Below are 13,963 nucleotides of genomic sequence, written 5' to 3'. Positions count from 1 at the left end.
TGATGGAGCACTTTCTAAGAGGCTTGCCCACGAGGAAAGGTAAGAACTCTAGGAAACTAGTATGAAACTTACCAAGAGTAATTTATGGTCTACAAAAAATTACAGCAATGACTTATGAGCATAAAGTACCTGTTACCGCAATGTTTTGATGTAGTGCTCACGAATGTTGATATCCTTGAAATTAAATCTTTTCTTTCTTTGAGAAAGTAGCATTTGTGTATATATAATCAAAAACAACATCAAAGTTGTGCTGAGACCATATTTACAAGGGCAAAAATGAAAGAATACGCTCCAGAAACCTAACAACAATCTAGGAAATCTATGATTGAAGCAATGTTTTCTATGTAGTTCTGTTTACACCAAAGAAGCTTGATCTTTTGTATTGTAGTGCATTTGTCTTCAAAACATTTGGAATCCCTTTCTTTCCAAATTGTCCACCATTTGCAAGCTGGGACAATCCTCAATCTATCTCTATTTAAAGTTCCAGCTCCTGTGATACAATCCAAGGAGAATCACATCCCAAAAGTTAGCTATTGAGGTGGAAGAGCTCATGCCTATAAACCCACGTCTGTACATTGCTATACTGATGTGGGACTCAAGTCCTATATCTTGCTATGGACCATTACAAACCACCACACTCCATAGCTCTTTTTCATGTAGCGATTTTTGAGTTTAGTGCCTGGGCTTGCTATGTGCTAGATATTGCCAGCCCCAAGTTAACACAACAATACCACCATCCTCATCCATGGCACGGTGGACACAAAGGGTAGTGGGTGGCTCTAATATGATTGATACAACCCAGGGTATCACACCTCAAAAACTATTAATTGAGGTGGAAAACCTCAGGCTATATAAATCCACATCAGTACATCATTGTCGTATATGGGACTCAAGTCCCGTACCTTGCAATGAACCATAACAATCTATCACGCTTCTCATCTGTCGTCCTCAATGGCTCCACACTGGGTAGCTTTCACCCTACCACAAGTAGGTAACTCTTTTTCGTGTAGCGATTTTTGAGTCAAGTGCATGTGGCTTGCTGTGTGCTAGACATTGCTAAGGGACTTGAGTCCCTCATCGGTAATAACAATAAATTGATATGGAGCTTATATAGTTTTGGGCTCTTCCACCTAAATAACTAGCTTTTGAGGTGTGATTCTCCCTGGGTTGTATCAATGGTATCAGAGCCACCCACCACCCTCCGTGGCCATCGTGCCATGGATGGTGATGTCGGTATTGCAGTGTTTGCTCGTAGATAGCAATGTTTAGTTTATAGCCAACCACAGGCTAGCCAAGTAGCCTGACTAAAAAATGTCTACCTGGAAAAGAGCTACCTACTTGTGGTAAAATTAAAGCTATCTAGTGTGGAGCCATCGTCATGCGGAGCATGGTGGCTGGTTATGGGCCATTGCAAGGTATGCAGCTTCAGTCCCACATCAGATAGAAATGTGCTGATGTTGGGTTTATATAGTGTTGGGTTTTTCCACCTAATTACGGATGCAGAGCGTGGTGATTTGTTATGGTCCATTGTAAGGTATGAGATTTGAGTCCGACATCGATATACCAATGTATTGATGTGGGGTTTATATAGCTTAGGTTCTTCCACCTCAATATCTAACTTTTGGGGTGTGATTCTCCTTGGGAGGTATCATTGTGCCGCTTCCAAGCTAAACAAGAATTCAATAATCTTCCTTGGCATTGTCCAAGCAATGCCTCTGAGGCTAACGAAAATCTTACATAGCATGTCTGTTATCCTTCAATTTAGGAATAAATGACGAACTGTCTTAGTTTCTTAACCACACAAATAACACCATGAACATATATAAATCGGTCTCTTACTAAGGTCATCATGAGTTGGTGGTGAAGAAAACATGTCTCACTCATGGTCATAAAAAAATATGTCTCACTCATGAAGCATTGCAGAGGAGGAGAGTCCCAATAACATCTACATGTGCTCTTCGTCAGGAGGCAGCTGAAACTAACAAACATTTGTTACCTTATAAAAACAAAAACTAACATTTGTTCCTATACTATAAGGTAACATAACAAATTTGGGAAATTCTTTTTCTATTTGTCTAGGGAGTAATAGACAATACCAGGATACAACTTATTGAGTTGTTGAATCAGAAGGGGTGTAGGTGTAAGCAAGATTAAAAAAAAATGGTGGAAAACAGTACCAGCCTGCATTCGGTGGGACATATGAAAGGAGAGAAATAAAAGGATTTTTGAAGGCAAGTCTAACGCCATCCAAAAGATCAAATAGAATTGTATTACCTATGTTTTTGGTTTAAAGAGCAGTGTATAAAAGAGGAAGAACGGATAGTGGACTTCTTAGGAGTTTTTGGAATTAATTTCTCCTTGTAGCCCATTTCTTGGATGTGGCCAGCATATCCTTAATGCTGTGAAATATAAGTTACCAGTTTTAGGAAAAAAAACTAAGGTTGTCATGAGTCAAAACCACTTCTTTGGATAACATCCAGGTGAAACACATGCAACCTTAATATGTACCTTCACTTTCCAAATGTGCTTCCATGGCCAATTGATCATCTATTGGTTGTCCTGGTTCAACAACTTGTATGTTGAAATTATCCTAAAGAGTCCCTTACCATCTTTTGCCCACCATAATCTGTCAACACTCTCCTGTTTTGTGAAATTCTACTAATGTATCCATTTCCCAATCATTTAGATTCCTTCTTAATTGAAATTCCAACCCTGAGGAGACCATGCTTCATCTACCGACTTCTCTTGTTGCAAGTTCAAAGCATAAAAGCCTACATAGTGTTCTTTGAGGCTCGAATTACCTAACCATTTATCCTCCCAAAATGATGTTATCCACCCGTTGAACACCCTGATAGTAGTGTGATCCCTCAGTAGTGGCCATAATGTACTTATAGATCTCTATATACTCACTCCATATGGAGAAAGAACTTCCTCTGACATCCACCTTTTCCACCATATTTATCTTTGATTACGCCTCCCCCGTAAGCCTGGGTTCGTGAAGGTATCTCCAAAACCATTTCATTTTGAGTGCACTATTCTGCAACTTTAAATTCCAGTGCCTAAACTACCCTATCTCCCCATGCAACACATGGCTCCACTTGACTAGATGAAACCCTTTTTTCTCCTTATGGCCCTGCCATTATAAATCTCTCCTAAGCTTGTTACTCCTCTGAATAAACCCAACTTAAATGGGGAAAGGAAACATCATGTAAGTTGGCAGTGCACATCAAATACTGAGTTTATAAGGGTGATTCTGCCCCTAGAGATAAGTACAGAGCATTGCACCTTGTCAATTTCTTTTCACACTTTTCAATCACAGAATTCCAGACTTGGGCTTTGATTTGGCTCCCAAGGGCATTCCTAAATACGTAGTTGGCAGAGGAGACCTACTTCTCCTCCCAATACCCAAGTCAACAATTCCATATCAGGCACTACTAGGGGTGGCAAAATAAATTTATGGTTATCCGTTCAATCCAACCCATTTTAAATGGTTTAGTTATCTAATCACTTAAAAGTGGATCAAATATGGATAACTCATGGGTATTCACCAATTGCACTCTCCTTAAATATGTAAGGGTGTAGGAACCTCTAAAAAGTATACTTATTTTAAGGGTGTGTCTGCTATGAAGAAATATATTTTTCAAAGTTTCTCATGTTTGATTGAATTAATATTTTGGAAAATATTTTTCAAATGAACTTATTTTCCTCTAATATTTTTAAAAATAACTTCCATACACAAGTAAGGATTTTTTTTTTCAAAACTTTCCTTAAATCAGGTAAATATTTTCTAGGGAAACATGAGAAAATTGAGTGGGAGGTGACAAATAAGTTTCCAATTTAAAAAAGGTAACAACTTGACCAATGCTAAGTCAAACTTTCTACTAATTAGGAGATTAAGTTAAGTGGGTGTAAAATGTAATTTTTAGAACTTGTTAATCTTTTGTAAAATACAAAAAAGATCCCAACTACAAATGTCTCACTGTTAGGATTTTGAAGTAAAAATGGTGATTTAGGTTAAAAAAGAAGAGGTTTTTATGTTTTTGAAGTAAAAAATGGTGATTTAGGTTAAAAAAAAAGTTGTGTTTTGAAGTGAAAAATGGTGATTTAGGTTTAAAACAAAGAGAGTTTTGTGTTTTTGAAGTGAAAAATAGTTATTTAGGTTTAAAAAGAAGAGGGTTTTGTGTTTTTGAAGTGAAAAATGGTGATTTAGGTTAAAAAAGAAGAGGCTTTGTATTTTTTAAGTGAAAAATGGTGACTTAGGTTTTAAAAAGAAAAAGAACATGAATTTCACATATTTTGTTGTTGCATGCATGCCCTAAATAGTGTATTATTAAATCTACAACAATAACAATAGATACACTATTTATTAGGGCATGCATGCAACAACAAAATATGTGAAATTCATGCTCTTCTTCTTCTTTTTTAAAACCTAAATCACCATTTTCACTTCCAAAATACAAAATCATCTTCTTTTTTTTTTTAACTTAAATCACCATTTTTCACTTCAAAAACACAAAATCCTATTCTTTTTAAACCTAAATAACCATTTTTCACTTCAAAAACACAAAACTCTCTTTGTTTTAAACCTAAATCACCATTTTTCACTTCTAAAACACAGAACCCTCTTCTTTTTTATTAATCTAAATCACCATTTTTCACTTCAAAAACACAGAACCCTTTCAACTTCTCTTCTTTCTCTCTCAAAAGAATCAAGGACAACTTCACAACAAAGTTCTAACTCGTTCCATTTTTCTTTTCCGTTCATCTTTGTCGCCGCACCGAGAGTTAGGGTTTTGATTTTTATAGGTAATGTTTTTTTTAATTTTCTTCTCACTGTTAGGATTTTGAAGTGAAAATGGTGATTTAGGGTAAAAAAGAAGATGTTTTTATAGTTTTGAAGTAAAAAAAATGGTGATTTAGGTTAAAAAAAGAAGTTGTGTTTTTGAAGTGAAAAATGGTGATTTAGGTTAAAATAGGGCAGTTTTTTTTATGTTTTTGAAGTGAAAAATGGTTATTTAGGTTTAAAAAGAAAGGGTTTTGTGTTTTTGAAGTGAAAAATGGTGATTTAAGTTAAAAAAGAAAGAGTTTTGTATTTTTGAACTGAAAATGGTGATTCATGTTTTAAAAAAGAAGAGCATGAATTTCATATATTTTGTTGTTGCATGCATGCCATAATAAATAGTGTATTTATTGTTATTGTTGTTGATTTAATAATACACTATTTAGGACATGCATGCAACAACAAAATATGTGAAACTCATGCTCTTCTTCTTTTTTAAAACCTAAGTCACCATTTTTCACATAAAAAATACAAAGCCCTCTTCTTTTTTAACCTAAATCACAATTTTTCACTTCAAAAACACAAAACCCTCTTCTTTTTTAACCTAAGTCACCATTTTTTTCACTTAAAAAACACATAACCCTCTTCTTTTTTAACTAAATGATCATTTTTACTTCAAAAACATAAAAACTTCTTCTTTTTTAACCTAAATCACCATTTTCAGTTCAAAATCCTAACCGTGAGAAGAAAATAAAAAAAATTACCTGTAAAATCGAAAGCTAACTCTCTGTGCGGCGGCAGAGAAGAAAAAATGGGACAAAGTTATAATTTTGTTGTGGATTACTGTGAAGTTGTTGATTCTTTTGAGAGAAAAAGAAGAGAAGTTGTAAGGGTGGGTAAAATCTACATGATAATGATGTGAGGAATATATTTGAAAAGTCATTTGTAATTGTCTAATTGGGGTCTTTTTATATTTTACGAAAGATTAACAATTTTTAAAAATTACATTTTACACTCAGTTAACTTAGCCTTGGTCAAGTTGTCACTTTTTTTTAATTGGAAACTTATTTGTCACCTCCCACTCAATTTTCTCGGGTCACTATGCTTACTTGAATTTCTTACTGTACCTAAAGACCAACTTTGATCTTCAGCTAAGGATAAGCCTTTGTAGGATTGGATTGTCATAGTGGCTTATTCCTACACCCCTCCTGCCACTTTAAGCTATCATTGGCTTATTCTTTGGCACATTGATCACAAAGGTGATGCTTTCTTTCCCTCATCTCAAGGCTTTGTGAATTTTCACCTAGCTAAGCCCTTTAATGTGAGACTAAAAAAGACAGTTATGCATATATCACAATCGTAACGACTGTTTCTGGTTTGCTCTTCCACAGGTTTTGTCAATTTTTCCTTGTAGATGACTTGTAAAAAGAAGGGTAATATCTTGAGGCACTCACAACTAGAAAATGTAATCTAGGAACTAGCAAATTGACCACAACGCCTAGTGTTATATAGTTCTCCAAGGTTCCAAGACTGTCATAAGCTCAACCCTAATTTATTTACTCTCTCAAATGAGTGGCTGGTTTATTTTGTTGTAGGGTCTCCTGTCATTCCTTATCTATGGTTCTCTTAAAAAGTCGGGTTGCACTGGGGGTAATAGGTAAGTGTTGTTAGTGGAATTTCATTTGGAATGGATTCACTCAACAAATTCCTTCAGTTTAATACTTTTTTATCCTCATGCCTTAAATGAGATAAGAATGGACTCAGTTGATCAAGGATAACCCATTGCAATCCGCGATCACAAGAAACATGCATGACATATCTTGAGTCACTGTAAAATTTACAAAAGATGATTCACTGATCTATCTCTTTCCGACATGTGAAAAAATAACTAGCCATTTTCCATTATTTTTATGGAATCATATGATTAATGCTTTGTAGTAGTTGGTTAAACCATCTCGGATTTATCTATTATTGTTTCAGTGTTTGTTTTAGGTACTTAACTTTGTTTTGTGACACCTCTAGGGGACTGCATTGAACTTTGTTATGTGAAATTACATGGAGGGAAGATTTTTCCAACTCTTAAACAGGAAAGTTCATTTCTAAACCACCAGGGTTCATTTAAACAATCTTTTTAGCCTAGATCATTAGATACATAAAGTCAAATTTGGTCATTGACATTAGCTGCTTCTCTACTGAACGGGATGATGAATTCAAGTCCGTAAAACAGTCTATGTTTCCAGGAGTATCATCTGACCATGCACCTTTGATGCTTCAATGTGGTGGATGGGGAAAATCTAGCTCCTAGTCCTACTTCAAGTTTGATAAGTTGTGGTGGTTAGAGTTGATGGCTTCACTTATATGAGGAAAAAATTGGTGGATTTCCTTTGACATTTCTGAAGCACATGATTTCGTATTGGCAAAGAAATTGAAATCCGTAAGTTAATAAATACTGCCACTTGGAAAGTATATTTGAGACTAGAATTTTAGATGAGAATAGCTCTTATCCGGAGCGGACATCCACTAGGAAAACAACAACTACAAAAGCATACCCAGTGTAGTCCGATAAAGTGGGCTCTGGGAAGGGTAGAGGGTACGCAAACCTTACCTCATAGGTAGAGAGGTTGTTTCCGATGGACCCATGGCTTTAGGAATGGATATCCACAAGGAATTGAAGGATTTTGCCAAATTTTAAAAAAATTAAATGGAGCCAAAGATCTAGGGTGTTATGACTTAAGCAGGGACACAAAAATATCAAGTTTTTCCTAAAGATGGCCACTAACGTTGGAGATACAACACCATTGATAAACGTGAAGTCAATGGGACTTCTATTGAATAGCTGGATGCCATCAACAGAGAAATCTTGGCCTTCTCTCAGATCCTGTACTCTGAAACTGAAGAGTGGATGCCTTATTTCTCATGGGGTGATTGTTGTAAGGTTAACAGGAAGAGAACAGCTGGATACAAAGGCCTTTTGAAGAGTCGGAAGTCTTAGATATAATCAACAATATGCAGAGAATAAAAAATCAGGTCCAGATGGATACACAATGCTATTTATCAGGGATGCTGGTCTTTTCTCAAAGTAGACATTATGAAGCATCAAAGGTTTCTATAACCAGCATACAACAACAACAACTACATACCTAGTGAAATCCCACAAGTGGAGTTTGGGGAGGGTAGAGCGTGCGCAAACCTTACCACTACCTCAAGGAGGTAGAGAGGCTGTTTCTAATTGACCCTTGGCTCAAGTGCATCAAACTCAAGTATAAGAGGACGAAAACAGTGAAGAAGCATAGCAGTTAATAAGAAAAGCAGTGTAAAGTTTACAAGAAAGAACAATAACATCAGCAAACATACATTCAAATAAAGCTTCAATGCAACATACATGCTTTGATTTCCAAAAAGAATGAGCCTCTTGAATCGAGGGACTTTATGCCCATTAGCTTGACAGGAAGTTTTTGTAAAATCACATCTGAATTGTTGACCGTAAGATTGAAGAGCGTCATGGACCAGCTGGTTGCTAAATCTCTGATGGCCTTCATCAGAAGGAGATAAATTATGGATGTTGTTCTCATTGCCAACGAATGGATGAATTCAAGAAATAAAGATCAGAACAATGGGGTACTTTGTAAACTTGACATTGAAAAAGCTTTCAATCATGTGAATTGATGTTTGTATATTAACAATTGTAACAAAATGGGATTTGGAAGGAAATGGATTACTGGATTCATTTTTGCATTAGTACTGTCAGATATTGAGTAATCCTCAATGAGTCCTTAGAGGGTTTCTTTTCAGCTCAAAGAGGTCTTCGATAGGGTGATCCCTTTTATCCATTCCACTTTATCTTAATAATGGAAGGGTTTAGCAGAATGCTTAATATTGCTAACTACAATGGTTGGATCAAAGTTTTCAAGGTGGGAGATGGCATAGAAGTCTCACATTTACTATATGCAGATGATACCCTCATTGGCTCATTCTATGTGATGCAGATATCCATTAGATCAAATTCCGGAGATTGGTTTTGATCTTTTAAAGTGGTTTATGGTCTTCGTGTGAACTGGATAAATCGCTTGCTCTTTCCATTAAATGTAACTTCAAATATTAGATATCTGGAATAAAGTTAGGGATACGACTTTGGAAGACATGTTCAATGACATAAAGACTCAAGACTCTAATTCCTGAAGCCACAGTGGAAGATTTCTGGGACCAGTATGGGTGGAGATAGATTTCTAGAATACAACTCAATAACAGGGAACCTCCCAGATGTATTGTATTAAAAGTTCTTTATCAGTTAAAGGAAATCACAATAGAGGAGGATAGATTAAATTGTTGATGGCGTAGTAAGGGTCTGTTTATAGTAACATTAGCAGTCCATGTATGGATATGGAAGGCGTTTTGGCAAGTGAAGACACCTTCCAATATATCCTGTTTTGTGTGGTTAGTTGTTAGAGATGGTTGTCTTACAGAAGAAACTTAAAGAGAAGGGAAATGCAACTGTGTTCAAGGTGTTATATATGTGGACTGGAGTCTAAAAGTAGAAACCATCTTTTCATACATTGTGAAGTAACTGGAGTGCTCTGGCAACTATTTCTTAGTATGAAATTATCATGGATTATGCCCATGACTCTATGGGAGCTACATGCTTGCTGAAACTTACCTGGTGGACTAGTTAGACAAAATAATTGGTGGAAGATTGTACCAGGCTGCATGTGGTGGATTATATGGAAGGGGAGAGTGTCCTAAGTTGCCCAGTCCCTCCAAAAATGTTGCCACACCCGTGTCGGATCCTCCAAAAGTGTACTACTTTTGAAGGATCCGCCACGCACTTGATGACATTTTTGAAGAGTTTGAGCAACATAGGGAGAAACTGTAGATGCTTTGAAGGGACCCGCAGCTCCACATACAAAATCAAGATGAATGCCTGTTCTTATTTCATTTTTGGTGTAAGAATTAAGATTTAGTACAGGATATTGATTCAATGTTAGACATTATAGAATCCCTGTAATAGTAGGATCCAAGGGAAAGCTATGCCTTTTGTATTCCTCTTTGCAATCTGTAAATATGACTTAGCACAGTAGTTGTGCTCTACATTTACAATATTGTTACCATTCTCAAAAGTAAAAAAGGTATTCTAGTCGACAAGTGCTTCCATTTTATGAAATCTGTCTTCACATGACTGAGTTACATAGTTAACGAAACATGTTAAACTGGATTGCAGATTTTCTTATTAGACATAAGTTGTTGCTTTTCTGAAATTTAAATAGTGAGCTGACAACAGGGATATGCACCCCTTAATTCAGATAGAAGGGAGGAAGTTCTGAGAAGAAAGCATCTAGATTATCTTGATTGTGTTTCTCAGTACTATGACATTCCAGATATCGAGTGAACAGATGAAGAGATCAACATGCTTCGCCAGGTATTCTCGATGCAGTTGGGTTATCTCTTTGATCTTTTTTATGCCTTATGCTCATCTCCCAATGTCGTCAGTCGTATAACTACTGAATCACTTGTGCTATTAGATTGCTGTTGATTGCCCTAGAACAGTGCCTGATGTTTCCTTTTCCAACAAGCACAAATTCAGAAATCCCTGGAGCTCATACTTTACTTATGGTAAACTATTTCTATTTCTCTGTATTCATTATCTGTAACATTCTCCTTGTATTGTAGAATTTCTCTACAAAGGGAAGAGGAAAGGAAATAGCATTACATTTATTTCTTTAGTTAAGATGTGGAACTAGATGAGAAAACAAATGGGTTATAATGGGCTGTTGGCATGGTCAAAATTGGTAGTAGTCATTAGGTGTGAGCATTTGTTGGATTAAACCGAAAAACCAAAGATTATTAGCTTATCTACATTATAGTTACTGATTTATATTCCATACACCAAGTAGCACACTAAGATGTTGCTACATACACTACCTTGTTCATTCCGATTACCAAATAAACATTGATGGTTTTAGCAATTAAGAGAAAAGTGACAAATCCAATAAACCAAAAACCAAATTAAGAGAAACTGAACGAAACTGAACTTAGGTTTTGATTGGATTGATTTTTTTCAAAACTTAAAATCTGAATCCAAATAATACAAAACCAAATTAGAAAAAGTAATGCACACCCTACTAGCTGTCACCGTAAAGGCAGCTGAGAAATAAAAATTGAAGAATTGAAGATGCATCGGCGCTCATTAACCTGTATTTATTGCTCCTGCTGGTGTTCATAACCTTTAAAATTATTGCTCAACCGGGAATCCAGAGGCTCGTGTTTAAGCTAAAGGAATTGGTTAGACGGATAGATGGTAATGTTCTAATGGTTTCTACTTTATTCGTTGTCTTTATCTACTGCCTAATACTAGAGAATTTGGAATTATGGTGTAAAAAATTATTGATTTTCTTGACACATGAAACAATGTACTCCCTCTGTTTCAATCTATTTGTTTCATTTTCCTTTTTAGTCTGTTTAAAAAAGAGTGCATGTTTCCTAATTTGGCATCTCTTTTTAACTCCAAATCCCACATGACATGTTTAAGACCACACAATTAAAGTGCATTTTGACACATTATGCAAATCTTTAATTCAAGACCAGAAGAATCAGCAATCTTCTTTACTTTCTTAAACTCCGTGTCCAGTCAAACTAAAACAAACAATTGAAACAAAGGGGGTAATAGTTTTAAAGGTTAAGCAAATTTTGGTTTCACATATTATGTCTTTTATTTTGTGAATAAGTTTAACTTTCTATGACCTTATGAAAGGGTATGTATACCTCGATGAGTTGACAACATTGTGAGAGTGTTTTACAGTTGGAACCAGTATTTATTTCATTTAGTTTTATTGGCCTGCTAAAATTGCTCTGTATTTATTTGGCTGGAAAGAGATACACATGTATTTCTGTCTGTTATAATTTGTTGATGGAGGTGGTTGAAAGATTGTCTTCTGATAATTGGAACTTGGATCACCATAAAAATTTGGACATGGTAAAGAGATGCTGGAAAAAAGAAAAAAAGACCCTGGAAGATCAGTTACTGCAAAAGGTCAAAAGAAACTGATAAAATGGTGAATTTCATCATGTATAAGAAAACACTTATTTTCTTTCAAATTGCTAGAGGTTAACAATGGTTGAACTGTGGTTTCAGAGCTAAGAAAGTACGAGCAATCGAAAGTAGGGGACTAAGAAATGACAGCACACAATTTATTGTCCGTCCTTCCTGTCTATGTATTATATTCTTCCTGAAAAATTCGGTGACATGTTATAATTTTGATATTTGGTTCCTCCCCATTTTCTAGAACCTGTGTCAACACACATGGAAGAGTGGGCTTGAGTTTCTCCAGTCCGCTGGTTCAATTGTCTCTCGATACTTGAGGTCTGTTTTTCTGCCTTTATCTTTATTAAGTTTTTTCGTCTTTTTGAAGTTACACATTGTTAATAAAGCTCTTCTTAGATGCCGTATCCCTAAAAACAAAGACCTTATCATCCATTCTTGCAGATCCCTTTCCATCTTGTTACCCGATTGTGGGATACATATCTTGCAGTAGGTGATGCACTGCCAGATTTTCCTGTGTATATAGCTGCAAGCTTTCTTCTCACAGTAAGATTTCTCTTAATATCTGCTTGAGATTTATGTGATGACACTGAGTCTTACTTGCATTACATATATAGAAAACGCACGGGCACGCCAACACACACAAACACACTCTTTACCCTAATGTAGAAAGAAAACTGTGTAGGCCTAGGTGTCCTATCTTAACATGGTATCAGGGCCAATGGTCCAGATTTATCGAGGTTGAAGTCAGGTTCATCCCAATTTGTTGTTCACTGATATTGTGCCCCCATTATAAGTGTTCACGCTCTAGTTGAGGTTTGGGCATGCAGGGGAGTGTTAAGAAGTCCCACATCGGTAGATGGATGATAAATTGGTCTCCTTATATGGACTTAGACAAATCTCCCCTCATGAGCTAGCTTTTGGGATTGAGTTAGGTCCAGGTGTCATATCTTAACAACTCCTAAATGTTGTGTTTATTGCGCAGTGGTCAGATAAGCTGCTGAAGCTTGACTTCCAAGAGATGGTTATGTTCCTTCAACACCTTCAACAATTAGTGCAATAGTAAGTTGGTCAAACATTCACAATGTAGTATCCAAATTCAAAGCTTATCAAACTTATACATAATAAGAAGGCAATCGATTATTATTTTATTACATAGATATTGAATGCACTACATAAAATCTACGTGTAAATCACACTCCGTCGCTATTCTTTAAGAATTGACAATTTATTCTATGCTACATCATCAAGACTACTCCAAAAGCAAGTTTTGTTACCATCTCAATTAAAATTCAAGTTCTTCTCATACATGATGTGTTTAATTAGAGAGAGTCCATCAAATGTAAAACAAATTGAAAGCCTTATTGTTAACTTCATATGTGATAGTTGTATACTTCACTCTGCTCCAATAATTATCAATGGTCACTTGGATTATTGGCATGTGTCTTACAAATTTCTAAGGCCAATATTGTCTTTTCTTTAGTGGGAAATTACTTAACTAAGCAAATATAAGTCCTCTAATTACCTTAATAGTGATAGTTTCAAAAAAAAAAGGGGGACATTTTCAAAATAAAAATACACAGCTATTGTGAGGATGTTTGACGATTGATGAAGTCTTTTGAAGAAATCAAGATTATATATATTCCTCGAACATGAAATGTGTTAGCTTATAGTGTAGCTGAATTCTCAATTTCATGTATAAATAGAACTTCTTGGGATTCTGCCTTCCTAAACTATGTTGTAACTGATGTAATGATGCTTTATGGACATCTGAAACATATTTTAAAGTAAAGCAATGAAACGTTTTACTAGAATAAAGAAAAGATTACATTACAAAAAAAGGGTCCAAAACATACATTACAATATTCTAGCTTAAATAGTGTTGACCCATTATTAGTTCGTGATAATAAACCTTATATGTTCTTTGGAAAAAATTCTCATTCTCATTACAACTCTTTTATACTATTACCCACTTCAATTTTCTCCACTCTAAAAACTCTCAAAACATTCATATACATCGTCATTTGATTAAAGGAAATCAACCAATAATTTTGTCAATTTAGTTGTTGACTGTATTGATGTTGAATCCACTTTCAATTTTGAAAATTTAATTGAAGTAATTTCAAAGCAGATTAAAGTTGTACTTAATT

At 35.5% G+C, this 13,963-nt stretch overlaps 1 protein-coding gene and 1 long non-coding RNA gene across 3 annotated transcripts in view; both read left to right on the top strand.

Annotated features, from left to right (window-relative positions):
• LOC125845586 (probable E3 ubiquitin-protein ligase BAH1-like 1) overlaps positions 1 to 13,963 on the top strand; it is a 253,315-nt gene that overhangs the window by 196,733 nt on the left and 42,619 nt on the right. The window lies entirely within an intron of this gene.
• LOC125845600 (uncharacterized) lies at positions 10,777 to 13,082 on the top strand. Its single transcript, XR_007444298.1, has 3 exons — positions 10,777 to 12,134; positions 12,258 to 12,359; positions 12,799 to 13,082. It is a non-coding gene; the product is annotated as an uncharacterized LOC125845600 (long non-coding RNA).

The sequence above is a fragment of the Solanum stenotomum genome, chromosome 11, assembly GCF_019186545.1.
Source record: "Solanum stenotomum isolate F172 chromosome 11, ASM1918654v1, whole genome shotgun sequence".
Lineage (NCBI taxonomy): Eukaryota > Viridiplantae > Streptophyta > Magnoliopsida > Solanales > Solanaceae > Solanum > Solanum stenotomum.
Note: the sequence above shows the minus strand (reverse complement) of the source record. Positions and strands in the feature narration are given on the sequence as shown.